Below are 14509 nucleotides of genomic sequence, written 5' to 3'. Positions count from 1 at the left end.
TGTACATTTCTTTATAACATGTAGCATTTTCTGCTCAATGGGGCCCTTAAACTAATGTATGGTGTATAGTTAAAAATCAAGCAATGATGTGTTTTTACAGATGCTTTCTGATTTCCAAAGTTTGTTGCAACATAAACTGACATGCATATATCCTTAATCAGTAATACAGTAAGTGCCTCCCCTGCCCCCCATATAAGCCCACCCCTCCTTGGCATTAAGATCTACCATTAAAGCCCTGCCCTACATACCATCAACTGTGGATGCTATGTCATCCCCAACAAGGAGCAGGGGGTTTTCTGTGGTGGCCCCTAGTCTTTGAAATGCCCTCTTCCTGAAGACTCTGTATGCACTTTCTTCTCTCCTTTCAGAAGGAAGTAAAAATGTTCTTTCTCTGTTGGGCCTTCAGTGATTAAGACTGAAATCCTAAGCACATTTACGAGGGAGAAAGCCACACTGAATATACAGAGAGGGTGTGGGTTTGTGTGGAAGATGACATCAGAGTCCCTGCTAATCAAAAAATGCTGGTGCTGCATCTCTGTGAGCTGTGTCTCCACTATACCACTGATTATTCACTTAAAAGCCCTACATGGCCTGGATACGGGGCATCATCACACAAGGGTAAAAATCCTGCAATTTACCGGGGCTTCTGCTTCCGGAATCTTTGTAGGATTGGATTGGGTCCTTTCTACGTGGCTTTAAAAAAACCTAAACTTCTATGTGTTTCATTACAAAGTCACTAGGTGGCGCTGTTGTTTTATTTGCAATAAAAGCGACTGTAAACAGTATACCCCCATTTATATGGACTCCATGGAGGGAGGAGGGAAAATGCTGGATTTCTGTTGTCATGGAAAACAACACAATAGAGCTCACAAAAAGCAGCAGGTTCCCTGGAGGGGGGCTGCAACGTGTACAGGACCCGCAAACTTTTGTGAGTAAGCAATCTCCATAGCAGGATAAAAACCCCGTGTTGTTGCAGAACTCAGAGTCAGAGAGACCACGGAGTGAAGGAAAAAGAGTTTCTTTATTTAACGCACGGGCTTAAGGCTGGAATCATTTCCAAAGAGCCAAAAGCCCCGATTTACATCAGCACATTGTTTTTATAGATATTGTGACACATAGGAAACGGCTCCTCCTCTCCCTCCCATGTGGGGTTGCAGTCCTCAACATTTCTTCTCTTAGCACCATTGTTTATAATACAAGAAATGGGTTATAGGGTAGCCATGATAAGCAGAGAACAGCAGAGAACATGATATACAATTCTATGACCTTAGCCTTTGTTGACAAGATAAGAAATTCCTGTGTCTCATCAGCTTACAAACATATATTTCAGAGAGCAAGAGCTCAGCAAGAACATGAAGCATGAGACTGCATGAGGCTACTTAGTCTGACCCCCAATATGGCTGCTCCATTCCCCCCTTAAATGCATAATTTCATTACAATTATAGCATTTCATTACACAAATAGACATTCTGGTTTGCGAAGCATAACACAGGACTCTTATAGCAACCCTCTTACTTCATATCTTGGTGAGCTATTAGAGCGTAGAGGGCGGCAGTTTTACTAGCTGAGACATAAAACAGATTGGTTAAACAGTGCATAAGACAAGGAATGCAAAGGCATAACAGTATCTCTATGAACAACACTGGTAGAATTAGGATGAACAATGCCTTAAGCCAGCTAAGATCTGGAAGCCAAGGGGTTAACCAATTTAGCCAATTGTTTTCTTATTGTTATGTCAGCCACTATATTATGCATGCAGATTATTGATTTGAACATCTACAGCATTATTAGTCAAATTAAATGATGGAGGAGAAAAAGATAAAAAAACCTGTTTGCAGGTATATCTTTTGGCAAACAAAAATCTTTTACTCTCGTGATGTTAGCCAGGTGAAGCCAGTAATTATCAGCGAATTGCTGGGACAGATTTCCCTCTCTAGGGGCAGACCCCCCTTTTTCGCACCTTATTAAGGAAACACAATGCAGCACTATAACACTACAACACGCATGTTTGATCTTCTTTGGGATCTGACCGTACGCTGGGCAGCTATTCACCTGGCAAGCTGCAGTAGGGTCTAGTCCCCTCCTTCAATTCTCCCCAGTTGCAGGTCTGACCATACGCAGGGTGGACAGTCTTCAGGTGTGCCCACAGTAAGGTCTAGCCTGAGTCTTCTTACTGCTTTTTCAGAATAATTTTTAAAGGATTTTCAGCTACAGTCCACTTTCCTTTTTGCTTTTTTTGACTCGTGTCCAATGTATCCAGGGTTTAACTCCAGCTACTTTCACAGCTGTGGGGGTGGAAAGTATAACAGTTTTTGGTCTTCTCTACTTGGGAGTTAAAGGGTTATTTTTTCCCTCTTGAACTCATATTTAATTTCCTGGTTGGAAAGGATGAACTTCTGTGATGGGAATTGGGGGCTTATTTTCTAAGACAAAGCGACGCTGGGCTTGAAGAACTTTGCCCAGTGTTTGGACTTCTTGTTTAAGGCTAACGTTTGCTTGCTCTTGATGCCGCTCCAGTGTCAATCATGAAGTCAATGTCATGGCCCCTCACAGTCAATGTCACGGCCCCTCTCAAGCTGTCTTCTCTCTCGCCCATTCTGGCTCCTTTGGTTTTCTCCTTTGTGTATTTGATTTATTTCATTTGGGCATTCACGCCACCAATGTCTATCTTGTCCACGCTGGGCACACTGGTTCTTTCTTAAGAATCCTCTGCCTCTGCTGGGTCTTCTTTCATTTTTTCATCCAAGTCTTCTTGGGCCTCTGGGTCGAGGGGGGTATACTGGCGATAGGCATCTAAAAGACACTCTAAGTACACTCTGGGGCCTCGGTGGCACCTTGCAGCACTTTAGACACTTTGGTCATATTAACTGACTTCTTCATACTTGCCCTCATGGCTTCTAACAGCAGGGTTTGATACTGGGTGAGGCGCTCTAGCCCCGCTTGTGTTTTGGGATTCTAGGGGGGGGGGTTACTTACAAGGAGACTTTATTGGGTAACTTACAGCACACAGGCATACCTAATGGTTGGATCAGACAGCTTCTCTGGACAGCTATTGGGCTAAATGGGTTTTATACTATACATGTTACCCATGAGGCAGCACAACACTAGCAAGCATTTTCAGCATAGGCTAGAAGTGTTTGGTTCCCAGGCACAGCTTTCTGTAAACAAACTTCGCTTCCCAGGCAAAGTGCTTGATAACACTTTCACTCATTAGTATGGGAAGAGAAATCTCTCTCTCTTTCTTTTGCTTTCTCTTTCTTGCTGATCTGCCTGTATTGCAGATCATGTTTCAAACTTTTTACATAAAACTCTCCTCTCTATGCACCAGCCTTGTCTCTTTATTTGTCTTTTTTTCAAGTTAAACTCACTTACTTAAACCTTTTCTGCCCTACACTAGCCCCAATGACACACATTTGGGATAGGCTCTTCTTTTCTTTCTAGTTACATTTTCTTCATCTTAAAGAACTATTACATTATTGTGGCTACTTCACCCCAGGTAATAAGCTTCAGGCACAATCAGCTACTTTTAATTCACCCTGGGGGCAACTATGGCCACGCTTCTTCTTTACAAATGTTCTTTCTCTTTGCTTCTTGCCTTCTCTTTCTTCTCTCCCCCCCTTCTCTGTCTGCCACTTTCTCTATTTCTCTGTCTTTTCTACTTGCCTCTGTCTTTCTCTACTTGTCTTTGTCTTTTCTCTTGTCATCCATTGGGAACCACACTCAATATCATTTGGAGTTGCAACTAACACTAATCTGCAAATATTATATATATTTTATGATATTTAAGAAATCATAAAATATACACAACAAACTTTTTCTGCAATTTAACACAATGAATGGAAAACACTTTTTGCATGGTAAGGCATGATGGAGCAGATCCAGCAATTGGGGGCGGGGGGAAGCTCTCGGGGCTATCTATCACTAGACAAGCTAGCCAGGGATTTACAATATCCCCCCCCCTCTTTTCTTCTCTTCCCCTTCAACTTGGTACACGAAAGCAAAGTGCCAAAACTCAGGACGCTGGGGGGTGATGGGAATCGCCTTATACTTGCATTTTTCAGGCAGCCGTTAATCTTCTTCGGGGAGGCGGTGGGGTGATTTGCAGGATTTCAAAGGCAAGCTTCTCAGTTTGTTTGTATTTGTAAATCCCAAGCTCAAAACAGGACAGGATGAGGTACAGGGCAGCTAAATTTTTGCTTTGGCACAGGCAACAAATAACTCGGGTCAGCTTTCTTCGCTGGTGTCTCAAACAGGAAAACAGTCTTAATTTAAAGTTGTAACATCACTGACAGTGTCAGCTAGCCAGCTACACAGATTTCACTGTTTTTTAAGACAGTTACTCCAATATCTTCTTTTCTTCTCAATCAGGTTGGGTCTCCCAGCTTACACAGTTTATTGCAGCTTCCAGGAGCATGGTAGTAGCGTGATTTTGGCTTGGCCAGGAACATGCTGTCTGGTTTCTCGGTCTCTTCAGCACACACATTCAGGCAGTCCAACACTGGACACTCGAATCAGTGAGATTTCTTCATTGCAGGGAATCTCACAGCAAAAGCTTAATGGTTACGCTCTTCAGAAATCATATAGCTGATGGTCTACAGGCTCTATGAAATTCTAGGACAGTTCAAAGCTAAACACAGCTACCTTGACAGAGATCTTTAATATGGTCTCTCCGCTTCATTCTGCCTTGGGACAGTCTTATGGCACACTTTCCACTCGAAGAGGGGTCTAGCCTGTGCCCTGGGGGCTGATTCTTCACTTTTATTCTCCATTTTGCGCCTTCATCTTCTGGGTCTTCATTTTCAGTTTCTATTTCTTAGGGATTTCATTTCAATTAGGCGAGGTGATGATGTTGCACAACTCAGAACGTTGTGGGCAATTTTCCTGCCCCCCCCCCCGGCGCGCTAGGCTAACAGCTCCTTCTTCGGCCTCACACTCCCACGCTTTGTTAAAAGCCAGGCTGTCCTACAACATTTCTCTAATTAACAGCCTCAGATCTTGTTCTTATTTTTGTCTCAGCTCGGCCTTGAGCTTTTTGCTGTTTCCTCTCTCTATTCTGAATCCTTTTTTTAAAAAAATCTTTTTCCTTTTTTTTTTTTTTAAACATGCATCTCAAAGGGTGCAAGTCTTGCTTCCCCCACCTCCCATAGCCTCCATCCTAAGATGAAGACGGACACAAAGAGGGAAGGGGATTGGTCAGCGAGTAAGGGGTCTCACTGGCCGACACGAGAGGAATTTCACACCACGCACTTTGCTACTGGCCTGGGCACCCGGACGGTCGATGGTATGCAACAGAAACCGCAGTAGCCATTCACACAATCATCAATTTCACCATTTCATTCATATGTCCCTGCCACCCACTTTTCCACTTGAGCGAAGCAGTTTCCTCAGCGCCTTGCTGAGTATTAGTGCCTGCTCGGGGGAGTGATCAAGTCCCCCCTTCCACCCCCAATCGGGTGGGTCACCTTTTGTATACGTATACTAACACTAACCTTCTTCATAAGGTGGGCCCCTCTTTTTTTCTGCGCAGTGGCCGTTCTCCTGAAGGCGGGGCCCTCTTTTTATTCCATATACTTGCCTTTCTCCTGAAGGCTTCCAGTGTGGGTTTCAACTCAATTGCAGCTACAGTATGGGCAGGGCTCAAGTTCCTTCCTCCGCTTCCCAAGGTTCTCTTGCTGCTCGCTGCCATTTGGGCGATCCCGGCGCAGGCTTTCTCCCGTTCACCCGACAAAAAGGTCGGTGGCGCCAAGAAAGGGAGGCGTGCGCCGAGCCCTCCCTCCCGGTGCGGCGATTAAGAGCAGGCAACTGCCACCTCTCTGTCTCAGAGCCTGCCACATCCGAGTCACGGCATCATTTATGTTGCAGAACTCAGAGTCAGAGAGACCATGGAGTGAAGGAAAAAGAGTTTCTTTATTTAACGTGCGGGCTTAAGGCTGGAATCATTTCCAAAGAGCCAAAAGCCCCGATTTACATCAGCACATTGTTTTTATAGATATTGTGACACATAGGAAATGGCTCCTCCTCTCCCTCCCGTGTGGGGTTGCAGTCCTCAACATTTCTTCTCTTAGCACCATTGTTTATAATACAAGAAATGGGTTATAGAGTAGGCATGATAAGCAGAGAACAGCAGAGAACATGATATACAATTCTATGACCTTAGCCTTTGTTGACAAGATAAGAAATTCCTGTGTCTCGTCAGCTTGCAAACATATATTTCAGAGAGCAAGAGCTCAGCAAGAACATGAAGCATGAGACTGCATGAGGCTACTTAGTCTGACCCCTGATATGGCTGCTACAGTGTGAAGGAGCCCATGGTTTGACTGAAGGGTTACCTTCCTCCTGGAGGGTTAGCAGGGGACAACCTGCATTGGGCTATTTTTCAAAAGGTCTTTATGCCGGCCTTCTGGAAGGCCCTGCCCAAGGAAACCTCCCTCCCTATTTCACTGTATTCTTTCTACCATCTTCTCAGACACATGTTGTAAGCTAGTTAGTCAATACTGGTGATTACATTCTGCTTCAAGATGGTTTTAGATACAAAGTAGGCAATCTGGTTCCCTCCAGATGTTTTAGATGACAATATCCATCAGCCCCAGTCAGCATGGCCAATTATCAGAGATTCATGGGAGTTGTAGTCCTAAACATCTGGAAGGTGCCAGTATGCCTGCCCCTGTTTTAGAATGATTGTTATGTATTTTATTGCTAGTTGATTTTATTACTTGTGCAATTCTTTGAATATATTTTTATATAGACCAAGACTAACATCATAATCATAACAGCAATAATGATAATAAATGGAAGATTTACTTTTCCTCTTCCCTCCAGATTCCGTTTTCCTTCTGTATCATTTTGTCATGTCTTTCTATCATTTGCATCATATCTTTTGCAACATCCCTTTGTATTATTGTAAACCTTTATTTTAAACTGTAAATTGGCTGGAGTGCTTTGGCAGAAAGGCAGTATATAAATGAAGTAAACAACCAACCAACAACCCAGCTAAACTGAATTGCCATGTTAACAGGCAAGAGATTTCTGCTACCAAATCCTGGGAACAAAGAGCAAATTTGCCCTGTTTGTGAGATTCCATAGACATCCAGCCCCGCTCCAAGCCTTTGTTGTGGCCCCCATTTTCCCCTGCTGCTGAAATATGGTGAAGAGATGCCAGCAAAGCAGTCAAAGGTTTGCCACTGAATTCTGGTGGTGCGACACAACTGAGGCTGAAAAGGACCACATTTCACTTAAAAAAAATCCCCTAAATATGGCCCTTTTCAGCCTCAGTTGCATTGCAATGAAAACTTTGGTAACAAACTGCTGATTGCTTTGCTGCCACTATGCCACTGATATTCTGTGGCCCCCAGGGGGTCCATGGTGTGGAAATTGGCCCCCAGACCCTCCACGATTGCCCACCTGAGCTAGACACTGTTGGAAGCAGTACACTGAGCTTTATGGCAGGGGCAGGAAAGAAAATAGATTGGAATCAACGAGTAGATCTCTGGATGACTTTCAGTAGATGTGTGACAGTTTCAGACTCCCAACTGTTTAACAGGAAGGGTGTGGAAACCAAGAAACCTTGCGGAGAGGGAAAACCAGGAATGGATTTTTGTATGAAGGGACTGAGCGCTATTGCAGGGCTAAAAATAGATTTCTGGGCTGGCCCTTGCCTCCCCTCTCCCAGCCGCCATTTTTCCCATGGATTTGATTAGTGGGCCTTGGGGCTCTGGTAAAAAAAACAGAGTGGATCCCGCAAGTCTGAAGTTTGTCCACCCATGCTGTGTGGACCTTGGTCTGATTCTGCACTGAAGCTCTTATACAGGAAAGGGTCCATCTTAAAACGCTCAACCGCAGTGAAGTAATCACCGTCGCTGACATCAAGACCTGGTTGGGCTGATGGATTCATAATGCTTGAGAAATCACTGCTCCAATTGACCTAACGAGACAGAGCTTTTGAAGACAAGTAAAACACTATTCGGGACTGACAGAGAAAACGAGACTCACCGCTCAGGTGGCAAGGTTGCGGCTCATTAATTTGGCCCATGAATCAATTAGTATCATGTTATGTTAATGTTTTATCACGAGAAATAGGCTGGGAAAGATCCACACACAAGATATAATTAGCCTATAGGATTCATTGCCGCAGGCTACTGTGAGCCCCACAGACATAAATTGCTTTTTAAAAAAGATTCTATAAATAAACAGAGGGTGGCTTGCCATGTTGACCTACTTTAGAATTTCCCTGATGATATGACTAATTATTGTTGGAAGGTGGGATTCTTACTGAAGAGCCATTGCTTTGACTGTGGCTTTTCCTAAATTGTAAGGTAGACAGTAGATCAGTCTTCCCCAGCCTGGTGCCTTCCAGATGTGTTAGACTACAACTTCCAGCATTCCCCCAGCCAACAGGGCATTTTTTAACTGGAAAGGCAGGATATAAGTATTTTAATATATACATAAATCAATAACATCCATACTGTCATCTAGGCCAGGGGTGGGAAACCTGTGGCCCTCCAGATGTTGTTGGACTACAACTCCCATTGCCCCAACTGTTGGCCATCTTGGCTGAGGCTGATGGAGTTCAACAACATCTGGAGGGCCAAATGTTCCCTACCCCCTGGACTAGTTGCATGGTAGCAGCACGAAAGGTCCATGCATGTTGGCTCTCAGAGCATAGCAAGCTGATCAGGTGTGCGTCCTCAGCCATTTAGCTTAGAATCATAGAATCATAGAATAGTAGGGTTGGAAGGAGCCTACAAGGCCATTGCGTCCAACCCCCCGCTCAATGCAGGAATACTAGTCAGAGCATCCCTGACAGATGGATGTCCAGCCTCGTCTTGAATGCCTCCAGTGTGGGAGAGCCCACCACCTCCCTAGGTCATTGCTTCCATTAACGTATTGCTCTAGCAGTCAGGATGTTTTTCCTGATGTTCAGCCAGAATCTGGCTTCCTGTAACTTGAGCCCATTATTCCGTGTCCTGCACTCTGGGATGATCGAAAACAGATCCTGGCCTTCCTCTCTGTGACAACCTTTCAAGTACTTGAAGAGCGCTATCATCTCTCCCCTCAGTCTTCTCTTCTCAAGGCTAAACATGCCCAGTTCTTTCAGTCTCTCCTCATAGGGCTTTGTTTCCAGTCCCCTGATCATCTTTGTTGCCCTCCTCTGAACCCTCTCCAGTTTGTCTGCATCCTTCTTAAAGTATGGTGCCCAGAAGTGGACACAGTACTAGGGATGTACGAAAGTGACTTACCTGTCGCAGATTATGTTGATGGGGGGGGGAGGCGTTCTGTCCCTCCCCCCGGAACCCTTGACGGGGTGGGAGGCGATCCGTTCCTCCCCCCTGGAATCCTTGAACAGCCGGCCGTGCTCCGTGGCAGCTCCGCGGAGCAGACGGCCAGGCCCAGCCAGGCCAGAGCCATCCACAGCCGGATTTCCGGATTTCCGGCTGCGGAGGGCTCTGGGGAAAAAAAACAAAAACCCGTATACGCAAATGGCGGCGGCTACGGCTGCCGCCATTTGCATTCCTTCTTTTTGGCCATCTTAATCTACGTAAATATTTACGTAGACTATGATGGCAAAAATAAAGGGGAACGCAAATAGCGTAGCGGGCGCTATTTGTGTCCCTTTTTGATTCACCGTTTTAGCCTACGTAAATCTTTACATAGGCTAAAACGGCGAATCAAAAGGGGACGCAAATAGCGCCCGCTACGCTATTTGCGTTCCCCTTTATTTTCGCCGTCATAGTCTACGTAAATATTTACGTAGACTAAGATGGCCAAAAATAAGGAACGCAAATGGCGGCAGCCATAGCCGCCGCCATTTGCATACGTGGGTTTGTTTGTTTTTAAAACCCACCCAGCCATGATAGGCTATGTAAAGATTTACATAGCCTAGCACGTTGTGTTTTTTTTTTTAACCCAGCCATGATAGGCTATGTAAATCTTTACGTAGCCTATCATGTCATTTTTTTTTTTTTTTACCAAGACTGGAAATGGCGGTGGCAGCAGCCGGTCGGAAGACCACTGACACCGCTACCGCTGCTGGAGCCGGCGCCCCCTGGAAGATCTGCCCCAGGTAAGTCTCGTCCTGGGGGGGGATCCGGGGGGGGGTGGCAGGCCGTTCCGCCACAGAGTTCGGGGGGCCAAATGCGCTGGCATTCGGCCTCACCGAGATCCGTGGCAGAATTCTCTGACATCCTTACACAGTACTCCAGATGAGGCCTAACCAGTGCTGAGTAGAGGGGAACTAGGACTTCCTGGGATTTGGAAGCTAGGCTTCTATTAATGCAGCCCAAAATGGCATTTGCCTTTTTTGCAGCCACATCACATTGTTGGCTCATATTCAGCTTGGGATCGACAACAATTCCAAGATCCTTCTCGCTTGTAGTGTTGTTGAGCCACGTATCCCCCATCTTGTAACTGTGCATTTGGTTTCTTTTTCCGAGGTGCAGAACTTGGCATTTATCCCTATTAAATGTAATTCTGTTGTTTTCTGCCCAGCGCTCCAGTCTATCCAGATCACTTTGAATTTTGTTTCTGTCTTCCAAAGTATTAGCTATCCCGCCCAATTTTGTGTCATCTGCAAATTTGATCAGCATTCTCTGCACCTCCTCCTCCAAGTCATTAATAAAAATGTTGAAGAGCACTGGGCCCAGGACTGAGCCCTGCAGTACCCCATTTGTTACCTCTCCCCAGTTTGAGAAGGTCCCATTGATAAGCACTCTTTGAGTCCGATTCTGTAGGCAACTGTGGATATCATGGGGCACATCAGGATATCATGGGGCACTTTGTTGAAAGCTTTGCTGAAGTCGAGGTATATTATGTCTACAGCATTCCCACGGTCCACAAGGGAGATTACTTGATCAAAAAATGAGATCAGATTCATCTGGCAGTACTTGTTCTTGACAAGTCCATGTTGGCTTCGAGTAATCACTGCGTTGTTTTCAAGGTGTTTCCAGATGGATTGCTTGATCATCTGTTCCAGAATTTTCCCAGGGATTGATGTCAGACTGACTGGTCTGTAGTTCCCAGGTTCCTCCTTTTTGAAGATAGGGAAAACATTAGCCCTCCTCCAGTCATCTGGCACTTCACCCGTCCTCCATGATTTCTCAAAGAGAATAAACAGTGGTTCTGAGAGTTCTTCTGCCAGTTCCTTTATTACCCTAGGATGCAGTTCATCTGGCCCTGGAGATCTGAACTCATTCAAAGTAATTTGGTGTTCCTTGACCATACGCCTATTGATCTCAAGCTGCAATCCTGCCCCTTCAGCCTGTACTTCGCCTTTGCCAGGGGGGTCATAGACCCTCTTTTGGGAGAAGACTGAGCCAAAGTAGGAATTAAGCACCTCTGCCTTTTCTCTGTCATCTGTTATCATTTTGCCATCCTTATTTAATAGCTGAACAACCATTTCTTTCCTCTGCCTTTTACTATGCATATACCTGAAGGAAGCCTTTTTGTTGCTTTTAGCATCCCTTGCTAACCTCAGCTCGTTCACAGCTTTAGCCTTCCTGACGCCATCCCTGCAATTCTGTGCTACCTGCCTGTACTCTTCCTTTGTTACTTGGCCTTCTTTCCACTTCCTATATGTATCCTTTTTTGTTTTCAGGTAATCTCTAAGCTTTCTGTGAAGCCACATTGGCTTCTTCTGTTGTCTTCCACCTTTTCTTCTTGTTGGAATTGTTTGTAATTGTGCCTTGAGAATTTCCTTTTTTAAAAGCTCCCACCCATCTTGGAGTCCTTTTCTCGTTAGAGTTGCTTGCCATGGGGCCTTACTGATCATTGTTCTGAGTTTATTAAAATCTGCTTTCCTAAAATCCAGGGTATGCTTTGACGACACTCGGCTTTTGCTTCCCTTAGAACCAAGAACTCAAGTACAACCTGGTCGCTTTCCCCCAGAGTTCCTGTAACTGCTCCTTTATCCACTAAGTCATCTCTGTTGGTTAAGATCAAGTCAAGGATAGCTGATCCTCTAGTTCCTTCCTCTACTTTCTGTAGGAGGAAGTTATCCGCCACACAAGTCAGGAATTTCCTGGAGGGGCCATGTTTTGCAGAATTTGTCTCCCAACAAATATTGGGGAAATTGAAGTCCCCCATTACTACTACATCATGCTTCCTTAAAACATTGGCTATTTGCTTTCCAAAAGTTTCGTCCTTGTCTTCTCCTTGGTTGGGTGGCCGGTAGTAGACTCCGACCACCAGGTTCCTTTTATTCTTTGCTCCATTTATTTTGATCCAAATGCTCTCGATGGGGCTACCAAGCTCCTCCTCCTGTATTTCTGTGCAGAGATATGTATTTTTCACATACAGTGCAACCCCACCTCCCTTTCTGTTCCTCCTGTTCTTTTTGAACAAGTTATATCCTTCAATTGCTGTACTCCAGTCATGAGAGTCATCTCACCAAGTCTCAGCTACACCTATCAAGTCATAATTTCCCTCCTGTATTAAGAGTTCAAGTTCGTTCTGTTTGTTTCCCGTACTCTGGGCATTAGTATATAGACATCGAAGACCATGCATTTGGCACATGAACACAAAAATAACAGAGTATTGGTTGCAATGGTGTGCCCCACTGCAGCAGATGCATGCACTTGGCTGGCAGCAATTTCCATTGCTTTTTGTATGGCTACATCCCCACAGTAGTTGTGTGAAAAGGCCCTGAATTGGTCCTTGTTCTGCCATACTAAAAATGGTGGTATTAAACACAGCAAGTCTAGGACTGAAGCAGTCCTCGAATTCCTGCACCCGACCCAGAGCCTGCAATAATGCTGTGTGCTGTTGCTATCATAATGAAGTCTTCGCCAGCAAAAAAAGTAGGCTATTCATCATGGTCCTTTGTGGGCTGGCGTGGGGGTTTCTGCTCTGCTCCTTTCCCTGGTTGTCAGAAGCATTGCTCAGAGCACATTGCAGTGCAGTTCAGAGAGAGCTCTGAAGTATGTGCTTGCTAAAGAGACAGTGCAGAGGATTTTTTCCTCTGTTCTTCGTAGAGACAGGGAGCTGGATCCTAGGGGAATCTAAGAAATGCAAAGAAAAGTTGCTTTAAAATAAGGAAATTGGTTATACATTTCCCTTTTTAAAAAGGAAATATGCAGCAAAACTGCAGCACCCATTTCCTCTTTCATTGCCATATCCCTTCTATGGGGTACACCCTGGGAGCATGTCTCCCCCCCACACACACACTGTTCATCCATCCCAGTACTCAAAGGGCTGACCTTAATGAATACTGATGACTAGGCAATTATTTATCCCTGCAACAAATAGATACAGAGAGGCTCCCGGCTCATATCGACTCAAACATAAGTCTCACGGCTTTCCTGGAAAATAATCCCCAGTGTTGCACGTGTACTCTGAAGGCAGGTTCCTCCACCTCTTGAGCTGGACTAGGACCATGGCAAAGGGCGGGTTCATCCCTCCCTGTGTGAAAAGAAGCCATGAGGGGTCATGGGGCCCCTGATGTGCACCTTGAGCCGGTGGAGGCTGGTGGCTCCAATGTCAGTGGGGCAGTGAATCCGCTCTGGGTTTCAGTCAGAACCAGTCAGAACTCTAAAGTGGATAGGTCCTTTAGAGTTCTGACTGAAACCTGGAGTGGATTCACTGCCCCACTGGCATTGGAGACCAAGCCCCTCCCTTATGTCTCTGCCGAAATGACTCCCTGCCATCCATGCGTTTGGCCAGTTCATGCGCAGAGCTGCTCCACCCAAGAGGGGGCCTGGATCTAGCACTCTCATTGGCCCCATGCCCCCCAAAGGTGGCAACTAATTGGAGAAATTTGCTGTCACTCTTGCTCTGGAGAAAAGATTCAAATGAAGAAGGCGGGCAGCTGGAGAGCTGTGGCTTTCTTCTGATGCCCCCATCACCTGCAACTTGCTTGCTGGCATCCTTTGGGGGGTGAGTGGGCTGCAGAGCCCTGAAGTCCAGCCCTAATGGTGCCAGGGCTCCTCTGATTCATATAAAAACTCTCATTTCAGGCAGGCTCACTCACACCCTCCAAAACATCACAGACGAAAATAAGGATGTGCTTGTAACACTTTAATTCTCATACCAATTATTGCTGCCTGACCCACTCTGCCACACACACACACACACACACACACACTATTACAGATCCCCAAAGGCTTTACTCTTATTTGCTTAATTAGTTTACTCTGCGTTTCATTGATTTTTAAAAGCAAAGAGGGTGATTGTTCTTTTGGTTGAAGATATATTTAGGAGGAAAAAACAAACCTTGTCTTCCAGATGTTTTGGCCTACAACTCCCATCAGTCCTAGCAAGCATAGCAAATGGTGCAGGATGAGGGGAGATGTAGGTCAAAACATTTGGAGAGCCACAAGTTGCCCACCCCTGTCTTACCATATGCTGTCAGGAGTTCAAAATACCTCAGCAGCTGCAGGGTGGGAACTGGCAGGCTATGACTGCATAGGGCCTTAGTGTCCATGTGAGATATATATATGCATGCACATGTTTGCTAGAGACAAGATCAGTGGTGTAGCGGAGGCAGGGCTCGCAGGGACACAGCCCCGGCACTTTTCCA

Source organism: Heloderma suspectum, chromosome 4 (assembly GCF_057233095.1).
Source record: "Heloderma suspectum isolate Gila_16-S chromosome 4, 16-S_ref, whole genome shotgun sequence".
Classification (NCBI taxonomy): Eukaryota; Metazoa; Chordata; class Lepidosauria; order Squamata; family Helodermatidae; genus Heloderma; species Heloderma suspectum.
Note: the sequence above shows the minus strand (reverse complement) of the source record.